At 36.5% G+C, this 23,636-nt stretch overlaps 2 long non-coding RNA genes across 2 annotated transcripts; both read right to left on the reverse strand.

The window, feature by feature from the left end:
* Positions 1-2,380: 2,380 nt before the first annotated feature.
* LOC140016258 (uncharacterized) lies at positions 2,381-4,574 on the reverse strand. Its single transcript, XR_011822610.1, has 2 exons — positions 4,159-4,574; positions 2,381-2,552 (listed from the first exon to the last, which is right to left on the reverse strand). It is a non-coding gene; the product is annotated as an uncharacterized lncRNA (long non-coding RNA).
* Positions 4,575-11,437: 6,863 nt separating this feature from the next.
* On the reverse strand, positions 11,438-14,057 carry LOC140016310 (uncharacterized). Its single transcript, XR_011822695.1, has 3 exons — positions 13,875-14,057; positions 12,256-12,303; positions 11,438-11,627 (listed from the first exon to the last, which is right to left on the reverse strand). It is a non-coding gene; the product is annotated as an uncharacterized lncRNA (long non-coding RNA).
* Between the last annotated feature and the right edge of the window lie 9,579 nt (positions 14,058-23,636).

Consider the following 23,636-nt stretch of genomic DNA (forward strand, 5'->3'; position numbering starts at 1 on the left):
ATACATCCTGAATGTAGATTAGAAATATTGATGGAAATAGAAATTATAGCATCAAATATAAATATTCAATTATATTTTTGGTTTAACCCAGAACCTTCTTCAAATTTACATCTGAATTTAAATTTTCTAGGCCACTATCCTGAAGACAAAATTCCTCATAATACAGCAAAATTTAATGGAGAAAACTTTGTTTCTTTAACCAAGAAAATATAGCAAGTAATTAAGCTTTGGGGAGCCAATTTTTCTATTCTTTTCTCTTTTGATTTTTCTCAAAAATCTCACACTACTATGTGAAGAATTAATTTTCTTGCAAGATAGAGTAATTATGATATATATAGACAAATAAGTTTCTTAATTCTATTAGGAAAGTCTAATTCAATTGCATTATGATTTAGGAATCCAGTTTCCAATACAACTTTTGCTTTGGAAATGCTTTTTCTTATTTGCAATATAAGTCCCTCAATTTTAACTTATGTTACGAATTAAACTATAAGTTTCTTAAACTTATCAATTGAGTTCTTATTACTCGAATATCTTTAACTTTGAACAATTGACTCTTTTTTTGTGTGATCCATTAGACTCTTTAATACGTTGATAATAAGTACAAGTTAAAATTCTTAATAATAAGAACTAGATAAATGAAACTCCTTTAATTTATCATTAATTAAACTTAATCAACCAACTTATACTAATTTAATTTATCATTGATTAAACTTAATCAACCAACTTATAGATCAAGATTAGTTTCAAGAAAAGTATCATGACCAATAATGCTAATATGCAATATACTCCATCAACAAAGAGTTCAAAATCAATCAACTTCTATCTGTGTAGCAATACCATCATCAATAATTGTAAATTAAAAATATAACCTGTGACGCTCCCATCTCTCCCTTGGGCAAACCCTTAGGTATCAGTGGAATGCCTGTCCAACTCTCGTCAGGACTTCGCACTCATTCAAGCTTAACAAAGGATTACAAATTAACCATCGACTTAATTAAGAAGTACTTCAAAATACAAGCTCGAAACTCCCGAGTATACCATTTATAATTACAAACAACAAACCCAAGTGTACAAAATTTACACTTTAATGGTCTCCCATAACATACCAAAGTATACTAGTTTCAACTAAGTTGCTAGTCTAGGAACTCCAATTTTCATCTCCAAACCCTATTAAGGAAGAACAAACTTAAAGGGATGAGCTAACGCTCAGTGAGACTAAGAAAACAAGCAAGCAAGCAAGTACGTAGAACCAATTAATCGAATAGCATGCTTAAAAGCAACTTAAAATATGACATTTCATTTAAGTGCACAAGTAGGAATTTAACACACAAGGAGGATATAGGAGCTCTCAGGAGCTATTCCCATTTCTCGATCAATTTGAGCCATCTGGGGTTTGTGACACCCCCACTTCTTCCTAAGGCGAACCAAAGGGTATCCGCGGGACGCCTGCCTAGCTCTCGCCAGGACTCAAGCAATTCCATTCAACTTATATCCGGACCACACAATACAAACCGAAACTTAGATACAATAAATGAGGAAACGTTCAAACTTAATAATAGTCAACCATTCTCCAACCACACGTCGATATACATAATACATTTCGTCCAAAGGTTACGTTTCCATACCAAAAGTACAATCCAAAGCCAAAGGCATAAACAAAAGTAATAGCAACCCTAAAACAAAAGCACAACAGGAGGGCTGCTCCATTTTACCTCCGAACTCAACCTGTTAAGGAAAACAAATCTACAGGGTGAGCAAAACGCTCGTGAGGCCAAGAACACACATGCAACCACATAGTTCAGATAACAAGCCCAATAACAATTCAGGTATTATCTTGCAAGTAATTAATAACACCAATAAACTGTAACCAGAAACAATTCAAGGATATAGAAGCTCTCAGGAGCTAAGTTCCACATTTGCCGATACCGTTTATATATCTTTCCGTGATGACTCTCCGTCAACCGGATTGATATTTTCATATCCGTAGTTCACCACTTACTTCCCATCCGTCCACCATACACCACTTCGGGCCCGCACTACATTTATAAGGCGATACTATACGAGTATGCCAAGCGAGATTTCTCAATAGATCAAGCTTATCATTTGAGTCTCATGGCTCACCGAGGTTCCCGACCAAGCCCATGCCGGCTCGAGTTCCAAGGTCGGCCTATGAGTTTGGGCGCCCCCCATTTGTCATGTAAATGTCGAGGAGATTCACTCCATCGACGTATGCAATCATAGCATACCATTTCATGTATTCAAGCATTTGATAGGTTTAAGCAGACATTTCAAGTCATGTAAACCAAGCAAATCATGTTAAGCATGAGTCATTCGTTTCAAATGAGAACGAGTGCGATCAAGTACACACTTGACTCCATTTTGTCAAAATCAGTTAAGCTAAGCATGAAATCAGGTGAATCAAGCATGAATCAAGACTTTAGGGTTCAAGTAGGCATACACTTGACACTCACCAAGTTATGCAAGCAAGTAAATTGGAGGAAGAGTTCAAACTTCCACAGTAGGGTCCTCTTGGAGGTCCTCGTGCGTGCCTGAGCAAATAATAGTGAATTATCACCCATATCCCAAATATCGAGGAATAATTCGTTAGCTAGTATTACTCTAGGAAATTCCGTGAAAATGAACCTCAATTACTCGTAAATCGAGGTTCAAGAGAGGTTTGATAACATTCAACAATATTTAAGTCTTTATCTAGGAAATCGGGAATAAAACGTTTAGATAATATCAAAAGAATAAAGAGTTCTTGAAAAACTCTATTTCCTTGAAAGTTGGAAAATTTTCAGTTTTGTTATGAATCTTTGAAAAATCGTAACTCACGCAGTATAAGTCGAGAATTGGAAAACTTTATACCGTTGAAAACCTCTTAGAAAGTACTGCAAGTTCCTAGAAGACACTTTTCCATGAATCAAAGTGGAAAGTGCTCAAAAATGAGCCTAAAGTTGCTGTTCCAAATCACCCAGGATTGAGCCGGGGTTGGTTTTTCGCTAACTTTGAAAATTCGGCAGAATTCACTCGTTGCAAACCAGCCCTTGAAATTTATAGCTCAATTAGAGGTGTAAGTAAGGTTTAGGTCAGAACAAACGGATCGAGAATCGGAGTTTCGAGCACCAAGATATAGTAGCTCAAAGTTGGGAAAAATTCAAGACTGTTACAAAATTTCCAGATTTGGTTCCAAATTTGGACCTTTAGTTAAGTGCCGAAACGGACTTGGATTGACACCAAATTTTGCAGTATAATACTTCCATATGAAGGTTATCTCTCTATCAAATTTCACTGAAAAATACCCTCGGGAGGGGGGTCATTCAATCAACCAAAATTTGGAAAAATCCTTAAGGCAATCTGTCCAAATCTAAGATTTTCAAAACGAGCAGTCGCCGTATTTTGATCATAACTCTCTCAATTTAACTCAGAATTGGGAATGGTTGATAGTGTTAGAAAATAAATTCATAGGGCTACAACTTCACAGAAGAAATCGTTACAAGTTTCAGCATGCAACTGGTTCAAAATCAAGGCTCAAGCTGCAGCATCATCAAATCATTTCGGCAGAACGGAGAAACAGGACAGCTGACTTCAGATGAATGGTGTGGCTCACACACATAAAACCAGGACGTGCATTATACACCGATAAAAACATGGAAACGTCTAGTTTCAAATGCCGCTAACGGCACCTGATTTCGACGTCGGAGTACGGAGTTATGGACGAAATACAACCACTGGTCTGGATTACGGCGAAACCGTTTTCCAGTTTACTAGTTTTTGAAATAAATTCGTTTGAGCAACCAAAACTCAATATTTTTCAACGAAATTTTGTACACAACTTCTAAAACATGTAAAATACACAATCAAGCCATTAAATCCTCAATCTCTGCAATAAAATGACCGAACAAAGCAGGGGCAAAATGGTCAAGTTTGGCCCTTGCTCTCTACGTGAGTTTCCTGCAGTTTTTCTTCAACGAAACACTAACTTAAACACTAATCCATCATCATAAACTTCATCAAGCACAGAATCAGCAACAACCCAAGAGTGGGAATTCATAGAGCCCACTTTTTCCAACAATACAAGCTACTAAAGTAAAGATTCCAACTCAAATGCGTAAATCAAACTCCATAAACAAGTTTAAGAAGTTAGATGGCTACCTACTTTGATGGCTGTTCAAATCAGAAAATTTCGGTCCCTATGAAGCCTGAAGACAGCCGTGAAACTCCTCCCTTTTCCAGCCTAAGTTGTTGTCCAAGTGAAAAGCTAAACGAATGTGAAGTTTGGTGAGAATCTATGGAAGTTTTGGTAGGAATTTGGTTGAGTTTTAGAAGAAAAGAAATGGTGACTTTGGTTGTTCCTTTGCTGCAGTCTAGCCGGCCATTGTAGCAGAGAAAAGGAAATGAATTTCGGCTCTGTAGCCTTTGCGTACAAAAGACGCTTGACGTCAAATCCTTTGATACGTCAAATCAATTTTAACTAGTACCCTACGCGCGCGTTTTGTATCCGATTTCTCTTACGTTTGTTGCACTAGTGCACTAAACCTCTAGGGCCCTTACATTCATATAAATATTATTCATTCTTAATTGTCCCAAAATAATGGTCCAAAGTCCCTCAATTAAGCGCGCACGTGAAAACACGTATTTCTAATTTAGGCGTAATAAAAATTAAAACCTTTGAAAAATTCTTATAACGATCGTACCACTAGTTATTACTTGTGTGTTTAAACCTAAAATTGTCTATTTTAGATCCATTGTATAGGACTTAAATTTTTAGCTTATTGTAATCCCAATTGGCTAAAGTTTTTAGACACGTTTCCACTTTTTCGCTAAATAGGCTTATAAGAAAATACTTGTTTAGGGAGGTTGAAGGTATTTAAAAGAGTACTTTGGTTGAAACCAGAAAATTTCCAGCTTGGTGCGACACTACTTGGAAAAATCGTATCTCAAGTTCTGTAAGTCCAAAATTAGAAACTTTATACTATAGCCATCCGCTATAATATAACTTAAAGTCTTCAAAAGAAAACAATCTAGCACTATTCACGAGCACTCTTGGTCTCGAACCCTATTAAGGAAAACAAAAACGTGGGATGAGCTACACAGCCCAGTGAGGTTCCATGACACTCTTGCAGTTCTGATAAGCTAAGTAATTTGAGCATACTACATATATGGTTCAAGGTTACATATTGACACATTAACATGAAACAATTATCATTATACGAAATAAACACACATTGAAGGATACGGTGTTCCAATGGAACCATTTCGGTCAACTGCACCTTATAACTTTAGAACCTCTCGGTTTGTCTGGTCATCACCTTATCCCTCCAGTGGTAGTACTCGAGTATACCGAAACGGTGGCCCAGAGTTCCAACCTACCCGACCAAACCCAGTCCTGGCTCGAGCAGGTTAGTAACCAAGGGCAGGGCCCAGTTCAGCTTAGAGCTTACAACATGTACAAGTAATCAAATAAATCGGTGAATGGTAAAAATTTATCATTTTAGTAGGTCGAGTGAGATAAAGTACACACTAGCCTTAACATGATAGATAATTTCATATAAGCAATTATTAGTAACATTTAACATGTAAACACGTAAACAATATGCGGTAATTTCATATGAACATATAATTTATAGTAATCAAGTAATCAAGTAGTCAGGTAATCAAGTAAGCAGGTAATCACGTAAGTAGGTAATCAAATAGGTTGGTAAATGGTAAGTAATTACGGTTAACAGTTAATGGTTAACGGTTTACGATAAGTAATTACGGTTAATTGGCAGATATTTGCCATTTTAATAGGCCACCATTGGCCATTTCTCACTTTTACCACTTAAGAGTCGAGGAGGTTCACTCCAATCGACTTATGCAGCCATAGCATAATCAATCATTGAAACATTTCACTTAACAAATCCCTACAAGCAATTCACTTCAAATAATTCGAGTACACTTCATGTAAATATGCATTTCAAATATTTCATGTCGGGCAATTCGAGTACACCTTACTTAAATGAGACTGAGTATAGTAAACACTTATGTTGATCTTGATCCCTATCTTTTCATGTTTACAAAACAAATGGATGATACTAATATTTCTTCAAGATATATTTTCAGTTATGAAGTTATTTGATTCCATGATCAAGTACAATTGAAAGATGACAAAGTATGCTGAAGCTGTCGGATGCTCAAGATGTTAGGATCGGACGTCCGATAATCATTGCACAACTTCGGACGCATGCTTCGGACGTCCGATAGGATCCTTCGAAGTCGACGAAACTATCGGACCTATCGGACGCTGAATATGTCTCTACCGGACGTCCGATAGAAACAAGATAATTTCTCAAATCTGTTTGTTTGCTGTCGGACGCATAAAGAGCTTGCACCGGACGTCCGAAAGAATTGAATAAAATCTCTGAAACTCACTGCCTGCTGTCGGACGCATAAAACGGGGCTATCGGACGTCCGACACTCCAACGGCTAGTTGACTCTTCAGCTACTTTCTATCCGTTGGAAGCTTTAATGAGGCTCTTTCTTGGTCCTATATAAATAGTGGTTGGTCAGATACTTCAAACAACTTTGGCACACTGAAGATACAAAAGATCTAGAGAGATTTTAGTGAGAAAATACTCCAAAAAGAATATTTGTAGTCTTAGTGGTGTGAGGTTCATTGTAAGCTTTTCATTTGTGAGTGAATCTTTCATGAGTGTAACTCTGTGAGGGTTGTCCTGAGGGATAGTAAAACGTCCTGGCTTGACCGAGTGCTGCTTGGGGCAAGGAGGAGGTGAACCTTCCTTTGTACACAAGAGTGATTGTAATTCATCAACTTGAATTAGCTTGTTTCAATTAATCTACAAGCTCAAGAGGAGTTGGGTAGTTAATTGGTTTGCAATCCTTTCCTTTTTATTTACTTATTGTTTCGTTTATGATCTTTGCATTGGTTGTTTTGGGCCTTACAATTGGTATCAGAGTTTGGTCTCCTAGAGATTAAGCTCAATCGGCTTTGGAGTAAAGATGACAACCAATAATGCTATGTTTTTTGAAGGACATTCTGTTATTAGACCACCTGTATTTAATGGGTCAAATTATATGAGTTGGAAAGAAAGAATGATTATCTTTTTGCAATCTATTGATATCGAATTGTGGTTTATTATTAGTGAAGGTCCATATGATGCCTCTCTTATAGATGAAAATATTCATGCATCTAGACCGAAAACAAGAAGTGAACTGACTGCTGTGGATAGAGCTCATCTCACCTTAAATGCAAAAGCCATGAATGTGTTATATTGTGCATTAGACTCAAATGAATCTATTAGAGTCAAGGGTTGCAAGTCAGCTAAAGAAATTTGGGACAAACTGAAAGAAATTCATGAAGGTAGTGAGAATGTTAGAGAACAAAAAAAGTCAATTCTAGTTACAAAGTATGAATCTTTCAAGATGGAAGCTCATGAAAATGTTGATCAAATGTATTGTAGATTCAATGATCTCACTAAAGATTTAGAGGTGCTGGAAAAAGAATATTCTCTTGGTGAGAAAAATAGAAAAATCCTGAATGCCTTGTCCAATGATTGGAAAAATAAAGTGACTGCTATTGAGGAGGCTAGAGATTTGAATACTATGCCTATTGAATCTCTTATTAATTCTCTTACCTCTTATGAGCTGAAACTTAAGACTAAGGTGCAAGAGGAAGAGGATGCAAAAGTGCGAAAGAATATTGCTCTAAAAGCCTCACAAGATGAAGATGATTCTGCCTCCCTAGATGAAGAAGATGTGGAAGGTGATGACAATGATATCGCTCTCATCACAAAAAGTTTCAAACGAATACTCAACAAGAGGAGATTCAGAAATGGTGGACCTAGCAATTCATTCCCAAATCAGTTCAACAACTCGAGAAACAAAGGGAAGCTAGAGTTCAACAAAAAGCAAACTGATCAGTGCTTTGAATGCGGCCAACCTGGACACTATGCAAGTGACTGTCCAGTGATGAAGAAGAAAGAAAGAAGAAAACCAAGAACAAACAAATTTCAATTCACATGGAATGAATGCAATTCCGATGGTGAAATTGAAGAGGAAGATCAATCTGCTCAATTGGCTTTCATGGCCATTGGAGATGATGAGGTAACATCTTCTAACTCTCAATTTGAAAGTGATGATGAAGATGATGATGATCTTGAATATTTCATTATAAAATTACATGATAGTTTGAAAGAATCTTATGTTAGAAACAAGGAGTTAAAACAGAAAATTAGTTTTTTGCTTCGAGATAATGCAAATCTTTTTCAACAAAACAAAAAGTTGAAAGCTGAAAATGATTACTTCAAAAAAAGTATGACTGCTTTACACTTGGATCTTGATAGAAAAATAAGTTTTTGTGAAATGTTCAAAAGGGAACAAGATGATTTGAAAAGAAGAATGGATGATTTAAATGAGTTGCTTCAACATAAAAAACAGGACTGTTTTCAAAGTAATAAATCAAAACCTCATTTTAAGATAAATTCTGCTGCAAATGAGTTTGCTTTCCATAGGAGAAGACAAGTAAGATTTATTAAACCTGTTCATATGAATAATTCCCTGATTATGTGTAATTTCTGTTGTCAAAAAGGTCACATGAAAAGTGATTGCTATGTGAGAAAGAATATAAAAAAAGGCATGAAATGCATGTGAATAGTTAGACATGATGCTAATTTTAACAAGTAGGAGGTTTTGTCTAATCATTGCAGTGATTCTTGATCAGAATATTTTTTCTTTTGATTCTTTGATCTGAGTTTTCGCTGATATCTTTGAATACTACTGAATCTATATGATGTCAAAAAGAGAGATAAAAGAATAATGCTGATCTCATGATGATTTGCTGTGATTACTGTCATTTCTATATTTTTTCTTGGAATATTGAATTCTCTGTTATTGTTGTTGGATTATAATAGTTGATTTTTACTCTTATAATGACAAAAAGGGGGAGAAATGGATGTAATGTGTAAGGGGGAGTTATTCTGAGATTATGAGTTTGGCTCTTAAAAGTTTTGGTTGCAATGATTGAGGGGGAGTTTATACTTATTTTTGTTTCTTTCCATCCATTGTTTTGTCATCATCAAAAAGGGGGAGATTGTTGATCTTGATCCCTATCTTTTGATGTTTACAAAACAAATGGATGATACTAATATTTCTTCAAGATATATTTTCAGTTATGAAGTTATTTGATTCCATGATCAAGTACAATTGAAAGATGACAAAGTATGCTGAAGCTGTCGGACGCTCAAGATGTCAGGATCGGACGTCCGATAATCATTGCACAACTTCGGACGCATGCTTCGGACGTCCGATAGGATCCTTCGAAGTCGACGAAACTATCGGACCTATCGGACGCTGAATATGTCTCTACCGGACGTCCGATAGAAACAAGATAATTTCTCAAATCTGTTTGTTTGCTGTCGGACGCATAAAGAGCTTGCACCGGACGTCCGAAAGAATTGAATAAAATCTCTGAAACTCACTGCCTGCTGTCGGACGCATAAAACGGGGCTATCGGACGTCCGACACTCCAACGGCTAGTTGACTCTTCAGCTACTTTCTATCCGTTGGAAGCTTTAATGAGGCTCTTTCTTGGTACTATATAAATAGTGGTTGGTCAGATACTTCAAACAACTTTGGCACACTGAAGATACAAAAGATCTAGAGAGATTTTAGTGAGAACATACTCCAAAAAGAATATTTGTAGCCTTAGTGGTGTGAGGTTCATTGTAAGCTTTTCATTTGTGAGTGAATCTTTCATGAGTGTAACTCTGTGAGGGTTGTCCTGAGGGATAGTAAAACGTCCTGGCTTGACCGAGTGCTGCTTGGGGCAAGGAGGAGGTGAACCTTCCTTTGTACACAAGAGTGATTGTAATTCATCAACTTGAAGTAGCTTGTTTCAATTAATCTACAAGCTCAAGAGGAGTTGGATAGTTAATTGGTTTGCAATCCTTTCCTTTTTATTTACTTATTGTTTCGTTTATGATCTTTGCATTGGTTGTTTTGGGCCTTACAACTTAACATGTAATGACCATGGCATAATCATGTCATAAACTATTCAAATTACCTACTTCTATATGGAACACTCACCAAACAAAATAAGTGAATAAAGAAAGTCGTCAATGATCCACTTTGGGATTCTCTTCGAGACCTTCTTGATCGTCTGAAGAAAAGTGACCAATAATCACTCTCACAATTTCACAAATTCCTTATCAAACAAGAAAGAATGTATACTTGCTTTAGAATTCAAGTTAATGTCTTCATAAGGGTTTTATTTTATCGAAAGTTAAGATTCAAAAGTGTGGATTTTAAAGTTCCTGAGGCAACTCATATCCTCTACGAAATCGGGTTCAAAACGATAGATTAATATCAAGATAAGAAGTCAAGTTTCCAAAATTTCATTTTCTAAGAAATCGGCAAATTTCAGCTATGTGCATCAAAGTTAGAAAAATCAAATCTTGCACTCAATAGGTCAAAAAATGGAAAATCTTATACCATTGGAATCTTGTTTCAAAGTACTAAAAATTCTTAGAAAACACTTTTCTAAGATTCAATTCGGACATCAATCATTTTTCAGCTCAAAGAGGCTGATCTGAACCGGCAAGACAGTTTTACTCATGTTTTTCGGCAAAGTTTGGAAATTCGGCAAAATTCACAAGAAGTGAATTGGCCTCCAAAATTTGTACCTCAATTAGAATTCCAATCAAGGTTTAAAACACAACAAACAGAACTGAAATCAGAGCTTTGAGGGTCAAAATATAGCAGCTCAAAGTTGGTCGCAATTTGTAAACTGTTCTGTCATTTTCTAGGTTTAAAAGGCTATTTTTGAAGTATCATTTGGCCATCGATTTGGCATTGGAAATACACCAAATTTGACACACTGAGTCTTCTATGTGTGAACAGCATTTCTACCAAGTTTCATGTAAAAACTCCCACGGAAAGGCAGTTAACAACATGACTAAAGTTTGTGAAATTTTCAAAGCAAATCTGCCAACTCAAGCTTCTCTTTCCTTTTCAAACACTTTGTATCATGAAATCAGTCCAATTTGATTCATTTGTGAAACCAGTGTTCTAGAAACATTTGACAAGTACTTGGAAAACAATGGACACCAAGAATTTCGAAACAAAACCTCCCACATCAAGCTAAACTTGTCGGCCAGCATGAAGGAAGGGATTTTTCCAGATTTCCAGCTTTATCACATTTTCAAAATCAGGCCATAACTCACTCTCTACAAGTCTAAAATTGAAAAATTTGTTACCGTTGGAAACTACTTTCAAAGTACTAAAAATTCCAAGAAAACACTTTTCCATGATTTGTGACGGCCCCACTTCTCCCTAGGGCGTACCCCGGGGTTCGGCGGACCGCCTGCCCAACTCTCGCCGGGACTCAGTCGTTCCTTAATCAAGTCCGGAATACAACCAAAGGAATAACATACAATAATCCAAAATTTAAGTGAAACTTACATATACATTTCTATCTCAAAAGGGAGTACAATCATCGAATATATAAAGGTTCTCAATTCTTCATACAACCAGTCCGTGCCAAACATTAGGGCGAGAACCATTACAAAAACAAAGAGTTAGACCAAGCTAGTCTATACCAAACTCTCACCCTTGCGTGCCTTCCCCTGTTAAGGAAAACAAACTAAATGGATGAGCTAAAAGCCCAGTGAGGTTCCGAACACATAATCAAATAATCAATCCATACATTAATCATAGAATATTAATAATTCAAGAAACATTTAAAATGGAAAGCGATAATAACACATACATTAAAAGGATACGGGCTCATTGGGAGCCATAAATTCGTTCGTTCGTTCATTCTCCTGACATTTCTCCTTATTCCTTCATTCTTTTGAAGATTGCATTTTTGTAAGTAAAACCCTCATTCGTTCTTTCGTTTCATTCACCCCTTTCCTGGCCTTTAGCCAGGCCCCACCAACCTACAAGGTAATACTCGAGTATACCAACGTTCACACCCAACATCACCATATCGCTCGACTAAGTCCGCTTCTGGCTCGAGTCGATCGGTAATGAAGGGTAGGGCCCAGTTCAGCCAAACGGCTTACATTCATGCGCAACTAGCATTTAATCATTTAATCATTGAAAATTTCACATTTATTTAGGTCGAGTGCGATAAAGTACACACTCGCCTATAAAACTCGTTTTAACAATCATTGAAAGCACTTAACACATTATCAATCAATAATAACAAGCCAATAAGTCAAGGAAATATAACAAACAAGGAACACTCACCTATGTACGCAAAACAACGTGCCAAATATCCTTAGTCACCGAGAAAACCTAAGATTAAATGAGAAAGAATATTACAGCTCATCTAGCACAAACAATTAGGTGAAATCAAAGAACTCTACAAATGATGAGTAAAACATATAAAGAGACTTTAAAGTGAAACGAGGACATTTGGACCCGTGGATAAAATAACTAGGGTTTCATAGACCAAACGTAAAACCAAACTCAAAAGGGCTATAAAATTTTCTAATGTAAACACTTGAACCAAAGACAAGTCGGAATCCAACTAGATAGGCTAAAAAATACTGTTTTCGGAATCGTTTATATGGTTCAAAATCATTTCATATTCAAGTAGATATTATAGACTTCATGAAAAAGAGGGAGGACAAAAATACTCAAGAAAACCCTAAACCATTCCTCTTTATTTGGTAAGAGTAAGTAAACATTTGGAGTTTCCAATTGAAAAATGATCATGTTTTAAGATGGAAAAATGGTTATAGTATTTGCCAAACAAAAATATACAAGTTCAAATAGAAACTTAGCCCTCGAGCGAAAATTTGGGCAGCACGCCCTTTGTATTTTCCTATTTCCAGCCATTTATGGCTTCATTCTTTTTCTCAATCAAACCAAGGTTACCCACAACACAAATTCATTTAAATAGCCATTCCATAGGCTCAAAACAATACAAGTATAGAAATCGAGCTAATAACAAATGCGGAAATGAAACTTAGCAAAAGACAGATTTGACGGGTTTTGCGTAACGGACACATCCGATGCTACGCTTATCAGATTGGAATGTAATTTACACCATTTCGAAGCTAAGACAGAGGGCTACAATTTTGATGAAGAGCACTTAGTCCAAATTCCAGTGTAACCTAGTCAAATTCCCAATTCCCAGAACCAAGTTCCAACTAATCGGCTAATTAACTGTACTACCTTTAAATGGCCATATCGCAGGCTACCAAAGTCTGTTTAAGGCGATCTTGGAGGCGTTGAAAATCTAAGAGAAAGACCTACAACTTTCATGAAGATCACTCAGTCTAGTTCTCACTCTAACTAGGTCAAATTTACCAAAACATCTCCAGATTTTCCAGTTTGAAATTCACTGCAGAAATCAACTAGCAGTCCTGCTTTATTCATTCATATCTCAGCACACACAACTCCAATTCAGGTAATTCCAAAGCCATTAGAAAGCTAAGACACAAGTCTATAAGTCTTAAGGAGACATCAACAACCAAATCAGTAGTATTCCTGGTCAAAACATCCAATTACAGAAGCTGATTATCAGTTTCGGATAAATACAGGGAAGCAGGGGTATTTTGGTCTTTTCACAGGCTACGTTGCTCCGATTGAGTTGAAATTTTACAGGAAACTATAAAACATCATTCCCTACAACTTTCATGTTTTGTACTAAGGCCAAATCAGCTCCCAACATGTTCGAAATTTCAGACTAATTTCGGACAGAAATCTTGACAGAAAAGGAACACTTGAAGTTCATTTAAATTCTACCCAATCAAACGAATTTCCAGCCGTTCAAATCAGTTCCTAGCTAGTTAGATTCAACTTCCAATCATCAATCATATGTTTTACCACAAGAATCAAGAGTTAGGAAATTGGTTTACCTCAAATCCTTAATCATACCCCCTAGCTGGCCGATTCTTTGAGGAGATGTATCCTTGAGCTCCAACTCTCCAACAAAGTTCCCTTTCTTTTTTTTCTTTTTTTTTTTCCCTTTTCTCCTAGCTCACCCGATGCTGCCTTTCTTCTTCTCCAAGCTCACGATAGCTTGTTCTTGGTTTTGGCTTTGTTTGTTTTGTCTTATGTCCTCCTAACTTAATAGCTAAGTCTATTAATAGTAAAGCAAAACAAGAGATGGGTCATGGGCTTGGGTAATTAATGGGTTTATGGCTTAGGCTTCTAATGAAATTAAAACTTAAAGGCCCAACACTAAAACTCTACTTGATCCAATGTAATTAACCCATTGGTTTACTTAGTTTAATTAAAACTAACTTAAGCCCACCAACCCAAGGTACTAATCACTCAAACCCCCGTACTAAACATGCATAGATGCACATACAATCACGAAAATATTAATTGGTTGAATTTAATTTAAACTTAACGGTTTAGTTTTGAAAGTAGGATTTTAATGATTCAATTAAATTTTTCACTTTTGGTATGTAAAATACTCTTTGAAAATTAAAACACATGATAAAATACATTTTTCACACAATAGCTACTATAAATATCCATATTTAATTTATTTGAGACAATTTGGAATCCAGGATCACACATCCATAATGCACCTCAAATTTAACATGTACGCACTTATACTAAAACAAATGATTTAAAAACGATACTCACTTATAAAATCTCTGAAAATTAAATGATTAATTGATTGAAAGCAAGGAAAATAGACGTGGAAAAATAAAATAGAATAAAATAAAATAAAACAAGGAGAATTTTGCGGGTCCTCACATGATTCCAATTGGAAGGCATTCAAAATTGGACTTAAACTGGCTGTTTTGAAATGCCAAGACAGATTTGGGTTGATTTTTAGCAAAGTTTGAAAATTCGGCAAAATTTGTACAATGCGAACTAGCCTCTGGAATTTGGAACTCAAATAGAATTACAATCAAATTTTTCAAATCAACAAGTGGAACATAAATTGGGATTTTGAGCACCAAGATATGGTAGCTCAAAGTTGCTGCAAAAAGTGAAATTGTTAAGCAAATCCCAGGTTTAAATCACGTACTTCGGGACTTTGTTTGAGCTTCGAAATGAACTTGGAATAGTATCAAATTTGGCATGATTATATTACCATATAAGGGCTATTCCTATGTCAAATTTCATAGAAAAATACGTACGGGAAGTTGGTTAACAAAATCATTAAAATTCCAAGAACACCCAAGACAAAACTGCCTTGGTGTTCCGTTTTCGGTTTTCAAAACGTTTGGCCAACAAAATGTCTCAAACATGGTCCATTTGTGTACATAATGTCTAAGTAACATCTAATATACATATGGTAGGTGGTTAACACCAAGAATTTCGAAACAACAAGTCCCAATCAAAATTTAGGCATCCAACTAGCCAAAAGAGGGTTTCAAATCATTGAGTCAGATTAGGATTTCAGCCACAACTCACTCAATTCAACTTGGAATCAAGCATGGTAAGTGGTGTTGAAAACTAGATTCATAAAGCTATAAGTTCTTAAAAGAAATTAGTTTCAAAATCTGTCCACAGCTAGCTCATATTTGAGTATCAATTCGCTGCTCAAAACAGAGCTCCCAGTGTAGACGTGAAACAGGACAGTCATGTTCAAATGATTGGTATGGAGTACTCAAGTGGAATCAGAACATGAATTTTATACCTTTGGAAATCTGGGAATTTCTAGTTTCCAATGCCACAAACGGCACTCGATTTCGACATCGGAGCAAAAAGTTATAGCCGTTTGAAAATCACTGCCAGAGCAGTTACGGAAAAATTTCCAGTTTTGCTAGACTTCCGAAATCACCACATTTGGCCAACCAAATCACTAAATTTTTTTATGAAACTTTGTACACAACCTATATTACACATATACATCAGAAACAAGTCATTAGAACCACCAAATTGGCTCTAAGGGCCACGGCATGTACAGGGGCAGAAATGAAAAAATTCTCCCCTTCACTTCCTTTGAGCTTTCATCCATAATATCACTCATTTCTACTAATTTAAGCATTAATGCAACATTATTAACATCAAAACTCACAAAATCAGTCCATCAATCCATAGTGGGAGTTCATAGAGCCCACTCACCAATTTTTCAACAATTTAAGCTACCCATAAGAAATTATGAACTCATAAGTGCTATATTACTTCCATAAATCAAGATTTCAAGGTTTGATCGTCACTTACTTTGCTAGATGTTTCAAGGCAGAATTTTTGGTCCTCCTTAGCCCAAGAAAAGCCATGGAAAGCAAGCTCTTTTGTAGCTTAAGATGATCACCAAGTGCTTAGCAAAGTGTGGTTGAAGTTTATGGTGATTTGGTGAAGGATGAAGCAAGATTTGATGAAGAAATTTGGTTCTTCTCCTCCTATGGATGACTGGCTGTTTGAGTGAAGAGAGTAAGATATTGTGGCTGAAATGAAACTTCCAAGAGAAGCTAAAATGTGTGGCTCTAAATTGGTTCAAAGGTCAACTCTCCCTCCCGGGCGTACGCGCGCGTTTCGTGTTCAATTCCTCTCGAGTTTGTTTCACTAGTGCACTATACCTCTAATGCACTTCCAATCATATTATTATTATTCACTCTTAATAGTTCCAAAATAAAGGTCTAAAATTCCTCAATTAATTTTGCGCGTAAAAATGCGTACTTTCGATTTGTGCGCGATAAAGTGGAATTTTTAGGAAATTCTTATAACGATAGTATCACTAACTAATAATTGAACACTTAAATATGAAAATACCTATTTCAAGACTAATGTACAAGTCTCCAATTTTCCAAACTTATTGTATTCTCGATTTGATTATCACCTCCAAACGTGAATTCACTATTCTCACTAAACGAGCTTCCCAAAAATTAGTTTTACTAACGAGACATGTTAAAAATATAATTGAGACATTATTCCATGTAAATAAGTTTAAAATAATTAAAATAAATTATTCAGAAAAAACGGGTGAGAAAATAAATAATTTAGCCAGAAAAATAAATAAAATATGAAAATTTCGGTTCCTCACAACCTTCCCTCCTTAAAAAGAATTTCGTTCTCGAAATTCATACCTTCCGTAATTTTAGATAACCCTAAACTCTATTGTGTGATCATTTTAGATGTTCTTGCAGATGCTACTGGTCGGTTTCCTCTTCCATTGACTTGTCGAGGGATAGTTCCATTTCCTTGTTGAATAGTAGTTTTTCGTGGATACCTCCTTGGACAGTCGTGAACTTTATGGTTGGTACTCTCACGTCCCATACACTTTCACCCCTTTAACTAGCAGTTTTCTTCCGTATGATTCGTCCTTCCACAATATCCACAGGTCGGACGAGGCGTTGTGACTTGACTTGCTTGCGAAGTTTTCTTTGATTGTATCTGTCCTACCGGAGCTCCTCGTGACATAGTTCCTTTTGGTTCCTTTATCATGAGTGGTGCAGGGAGTGATAGTCTTACTCCATCCACTCCTTTTCTAACTTTCTGTGGTGGTCCAATTTTTCTTAGTGTACTATTAGATACATCTCTTGTCTTCGCTTGGAAGGCTCTTAGTTGGGATTTTGTACTTTCCACCCTTTTCGTTTTCTCGAGCGTGTCACTAAATGTTTCAATCTATGCTGCGGCAAGGGCATCTTGGATTTCTAAATTTAATCCTTGGATAAACCGTCTTATTCTTTTCCGTTCCGTAGCCACCAATTCTGAAGCATATGTAGATAATTTCGTGAAGCGTGTTTCATACTCAGCCACACTTAAAGTTCCTCGACGAAGCTTTATAAAATCGTCTTTTCTCTTTTCTTGGACAAGTGAAGGAAGAAATTTCTCATTAAACTCACACACAAAGTTTATCTAAGTCCTTGGAGTTTGATCTCTTTCCCACTTGTTTCTTATAACATTCCACCAGGCTCGGGCTGCTCCTTCAAGTTGAAATACAGCAAAAGTGACTTGCCTTTCCTCTGTGTAGTCCAAGGCATCGAATATATTTCTTATATTCTCTAACCAATTCTCAGCCACTTCTGGGTCAAGTCCTCCAGAAAATTTAGCCGGGAAGAATTTCTGAAACCGCTCCAAAGCTCGATCCTCCCCTATCTCTTGATTTCCATTTTGATTTCTTTGTCCAACCCCCTGACCCTGTTGAGCTACTAAGAGCTCTAGTACATCTGTCATGTGAGTTAAAACTAATCCTATTTGGTCATCTCTTCTCCCAGCTCTTGGCTCGGCATTTTGATCAATATCAGATCCATTATCCACTCTTTGATTTTGGGGTTGTCTAGGTTGACGTCCCTTCCGTTGTCCTCTAGTTTCATGTTCACAGGTAATCTATATGAATATGCATAAACTTCACACTAAACTATAATATGAACTACACACACCTACCAGTAACAACTTTAAAGAAAAATGGAATCACTTGCACAAATAACATTATCATCGTACAAGTCAAACGTAAACTAGTTCTCATTAAATCATAACACAAGTTACAGTCAAGTAAACTTCATACCAAGTCAAAGTCAATAAACAAAAGTAAACAAGTGATTATCAAAGTACATTAATCTCCAAGGCATAAACTCTTAAGTTCTACTCCCATCGTCCCCACTATAAAAGATCACAAGTAGTGCTTCACTAGATTAATTGGAACTAGATGGTTCCCGTTCCCTAGCATGTTCAACTTCAATCCCAGCACAAGGATCTTTTGGGTTGCGATCTTTCCATCTCCCGCTCTTAATTATTGTGCCATCTTAGCCAAATGATTATTGGTTCCCCATAACTATTCACGTGAAATATTGATTCGTTCTTATTTCCCATAAATGGAGATCTCAAGTCCTTAGGATTGCTCTCAACTCTTAAGTACTTGGGTACAAGAATCCGAAATAAGATAATTCACAACTCAGGCTGTACGCTCCCAAATGTAAATCACCACATTTGAGATTCTTATCTCACATACATATCTAACTTTTCCCCAAATATCAAGATAAAGGGTTCATACCTATCACATTCATGATTTACAGCTCACGTTTCTAGAAGAGCACTTAAGCCTTTACTCATTCACATAGTAAGGACCATACCACCACTTGACCCAAACTTACCCCATGTAGAGACCACGTGAAGTGGCTCTGATTTTCATTCCTACAAATAGTCACTTAACTTTCAAACAAGTCCCACAGTCCGGCATCCTAAACTTTTAAACCTAGGATACACTACAAAGATCTGAAGCCTAAGCTCTGATACCAACTGTGACGCCCCCACTTCTCCCTAAGGCAAACCAAAGGGTATCCACGGGACGTCAGCCCAACTCTCGCTGGGACTCACTACAATCCACAATTCAAAAGTTTGGAATACTTCAAATAATTTCAATACATAATTAAAGTACTCCAAAATATCTCACACTTACAATTAGTTAGCTTTCAACCTTAAATACAATCCAACGGAATATGTATTATAGCCATCCGTTATAATACAACTTAAATTCTTCAAAAGAAAACAATCTAATACTATTCACGAGCACTCTTGGTCTCGAACCCCGTTAAGGAAAACAAAAACGTGGGATGAGTTACACAACCCAGTGAGGTTCCAAAACACTCTAGCAGGTCTAATAAGCCAAGTAATTTGAGCATGGCACATATATGGTTCAAGGTTATATATTCGCACATTAACATGAAACAGTTATCATTATGCAAAATAAACACACATTGAAGGATACGGTGTTCCAGTGCAACCATTTCGGTCAACTGCACCTTATAACTTCGGAACCCCTCGGTTTGTCTGGCCATCACCTTATCCCTCCAGTGGTAGTACTCGAGTATACCGAAACGGTGTCCCAAGGTTCCAACCTACCCGACCAAGCCCAGTCCTGGCTCGAGCAAATTAGTAACCAAGGGCAGGGCTCAATTCAGCTTAGAGCTTACAACATGCACAAGTAATCAAATAAATCGGTGAACGGTCAAAATTTATCATTTTAGTAGGTCGAGTGAGATAAAGTACACACTCACCGTAACATGGTGGATAATTTCATATGAGCAATTATTAATAACATTTAACACGTAAACAATATGCGTTAATTTCATATGAACATATAATTTACGGTAATCAAGTAATTAAGTAGTCAGGTAATCAAGTAAGCAGGTACTCATGTAAGTAGGTAATCAAGTAGGTTGGTAAACGGTAAGTAATTACGGTTAACAGTTAATGGTTAACAGTTTACGGTAAGTAATTATGGTTAATTGGCAGATATTTGCCATTTTAATAGGCCGCCATTGGCCATTTCTCACATTTATCACTTAAGAGTCGAGGAGATTCACTCCAATTGACTTATGAAGCCATAGCATAATCAATCATTGAAACATTTCACTTAACAAATCCCTTCAAGCAATTCACTTCAAATAATTCGAGTACACTTCATGTAAATATGCATTTCAAATATTTCATGTCGGGCAATTCGAGCACACCTTACTTAAATGAGACCGAGTACAGTAAACACTTAACACGTAATGACCATGGCATAATCATGTCATAAACTATTCAAATTACCTACTCCTATATGGAACACTCACCAACCAAAATAAGTGAATAAAGAAAGTTGTCAATGATCCACTTCGGGATTCTCTTCGAGACCTTCTTGATTGCCTGAAGAAAAGTGACCAATAATCACCCTCACAAGTTCACAAATTCCTTATCAAACAAGAAAGAATGTATACTTGCTTTAGAATTCAAGTTAATGTCTTCATAAGGGTTTTATTTTATCGAAAGTTAAGATTCAAAAGTGTGGATTTTAAAGTTACTGAGGAAACTCATATCCTCTATGAAATCGGGTTCAAAACGATAGATGAATATCAAGATAAGAAGTCAAGTTTCCAAAATTTCATTTTCTAAGAAATCGGCAAATTTCGGCATTGTGTGTCAAAGTTAGAAAAATCATATCTTGCACTCAGTAGGTCGAAAAATGGAAAATCTTATACCATTGGAATCTTGTTTCAAAGTACTAAAAATTCCTAGAAGAACTTTTCTAAGATTTTATTCGGACGTCAATCATTTTTCAGCTCAAAGAGGCTGATCTGAACAAGCAAGACAGTTTTAGTCATGTTTTTCGGCAAAGTTTGGAAATTCGGCAAAATTCACAAGAAGTGAACTGGCCTCCGAAATTTGTACCTCAATTAGATTTCCAATCAAGTTTTAAAACAGAATAAACAGAACTGAAATCAGAGTTTTGAGTGTCAAAATATAGCAGCTCAATGTTGGTCGCAATTTATAAACTGTTCTGTCATTTTCCAGGTTTGACAGGCTATCTTTGAAGTATCCTTTGGCCATCGATTTGGCATTGGAAATACACCAAACTTGATACACTATGTCTTCCATGTGTGAACAACATTTCTACCAAGTTTCATGCAAAAAATCCCACGGAAAGGCAGTTAACAACATGACTGAAGTTTGTCAAATTTTCAAAGCAAATCTGCCAACTCAAGCTTCTCTTTCCTTTTCAAACACTTTGTATCATGAAATCAGTCCAGTTTGGTTCATTTGTGAAACCAGTGTTGTAGAAACATTTGATAAGTACTTGGTAAACAATGGACATCAAGAATTTTGAAACAAAACCTCCCACATCAAGCTAAACCTATCGGCCAGCATGAAGGAAGGGATTTTTCCAGATTTCCAGCTTTATCACATTTTCAAAATCAGGCCATAACTCACTCTCTACAAGTCCAAAATTGGAAAATTTAGCACCGTTGGAAACTACATTCAAAGTACTAAAAGTTCCAAGAAAACATTTTTCCATGATTCCAATTGGAAGGCATTCAAAATTTGACTCAAAGTGGCTGTTTTGAAATGCCAAGACAGATTTGGGTTGATTTTCAGCAAAGTTTGAAAATTCGGCAAAATTCGTACAATGCGAACTATCCTCTGGAATTTGGTACTCAAATAGAATTAAAATCAAAGTTTTGAAATCAACAAGTGGAACATGAATTGGGATTTTGAGCACCAAGATATTGTAGCTCAAAGTTGCTGCAAAAGTGAAATTGTTAAGCAAATCCCAGGTTTAAATCACGTACTTCGGGACTTTGTTTGAGCTTCGAAATGGACTCAGAATAGCACCAAATTTGGCATGATTGTACTACCATATAAGGGCTATTCCTGTGTCAAATTGAATAGAAAAATACATACAGGAAGTCAGTTAACAAAATCATTAAAACTCCAAGAACTCCCAAGACAAAACTACCTTGGTGTTCCGTTTTCCGTTTTCAAAACGTTTGGCCAACAAAATGTCTCAAACATGGTCCATTTGTGTAGAAAATGTCTAAGAAACATCAAAGATACATTTGGTAGGCGGTTAACACCAAGAATTTCGAAACAACAAGTCCCAATCAAAATTTAGGCATCCAACTAGCCAAAAGAGGGTTTCAAATCATTGAGTCAGTTTCGGATTTCGGCCACAACTCAATCAATTCAACTTGGAATTGAGCGTGATAAGTGGAATTGAAAACTAGATTCATAAAGATATAATTTCTTAGAAGAAATCATTTTCAAAATCTGTCCACAGCTAGCTCATATTTGAGCATCAATTCGCTGCTCAAAACAGAGCTCCCAGTGTAGACGCGAAACAGGACAGTCATGTTCAAATGATTGGTATGAAATACTCAAGTGGAATCAGAACATGCATTTTATACCTTTGGAAATCTGGGAATGTCTAGTTTCCAGTGCCACAAACGGCACTCGATTTCGACATCGGAGCAAAAAGTTATAGCCGTTTGAAAATCAGTCCCAGAGCAGTTACGGGAAACTTTCCAGTTTTGCTAGACTTCCGAAATCACCCCATTTGGCCATCCAAATCACTAAATGTTTTTATGAATCTTTGTACACAACCTATATTACACATATACATCAGAAACAAGTCATTAGAACCACAAAAATATGCTCTAAGAGCCACGGCATGTACAGGGGCAGAAATGAAAAAATTCTCCCCTTCACTTCCTTTGAGCTTTCATCCATAATATCACACATTTCTACTAATTTAAGCACTAATCTAGCATTATTAATATCAAAACTAACAAAATCAGTCCATCAAGCCATAGTGGGAGTTCATAGTGCCCACTCACCAATTTGCCAACAATTTAAGCTACCCATAAGAAATTATGAACTCATAAGTGCCCTATATTACTTCCATAAATCAAGATTTGAAGGTTTGATCGTCACTTACTTTGATAGATGTTTCAAGGCAGAATTTTTGGTCCTCCTTAGCCCAAGAAAACCCGTGCAAAGCAAGCTCTTTTGTAGCTTAAGATGATCACCAAGTGCTTAGCAAACTGTGTTTGAAGTTTGAGGTGATTTGGTGAAGGATTGAAGCAAGATTTGATGAAGAAATTTGGTTCTTCCCCTCCTATGGATGGCCGGCTGTTTGAGTGAAGAGAGAGAGAGGTTGTGGCTGAAATGAAGCTTCCAAGAGAAGCTAAAATGTGTGGCTCTAAATAGGTTCAAAACTGTCTCTCCCGCGCGTACGCGCGCGTTTCGTGATTGATTCCTTTCGAGTTTGTTTCACTAGTGCACCATACCTCTAATACACTTTCAATCATATTATTACTATTATTCACTCTTAATAGTCCCAAAATAAAGGTCTAAAGTCCCTCAATTAATCGCGCGCGTAAAAACCCGTATTTCCGATTTGTGCGCGATAAAGTGGAATTTTCAAGGAATTCTTATAATGATAGTATCACTAA

The sequence above is a fragment of the Coffea arabica genome, chromosome 10c, assembly GCF_036785885.1.
Source record: "Coffea arabica cultivar ET-39 chromosome 10c, Coffea Arabica ET-39 HiFi, whole genome shotgun sequence".
Lineage (NCBI taxonomy): Eukaryota > Viridiplantae > Streptophyta > Magnoliopsida > Gentianales > Rubiaceae > Coffea > Coffea arabica.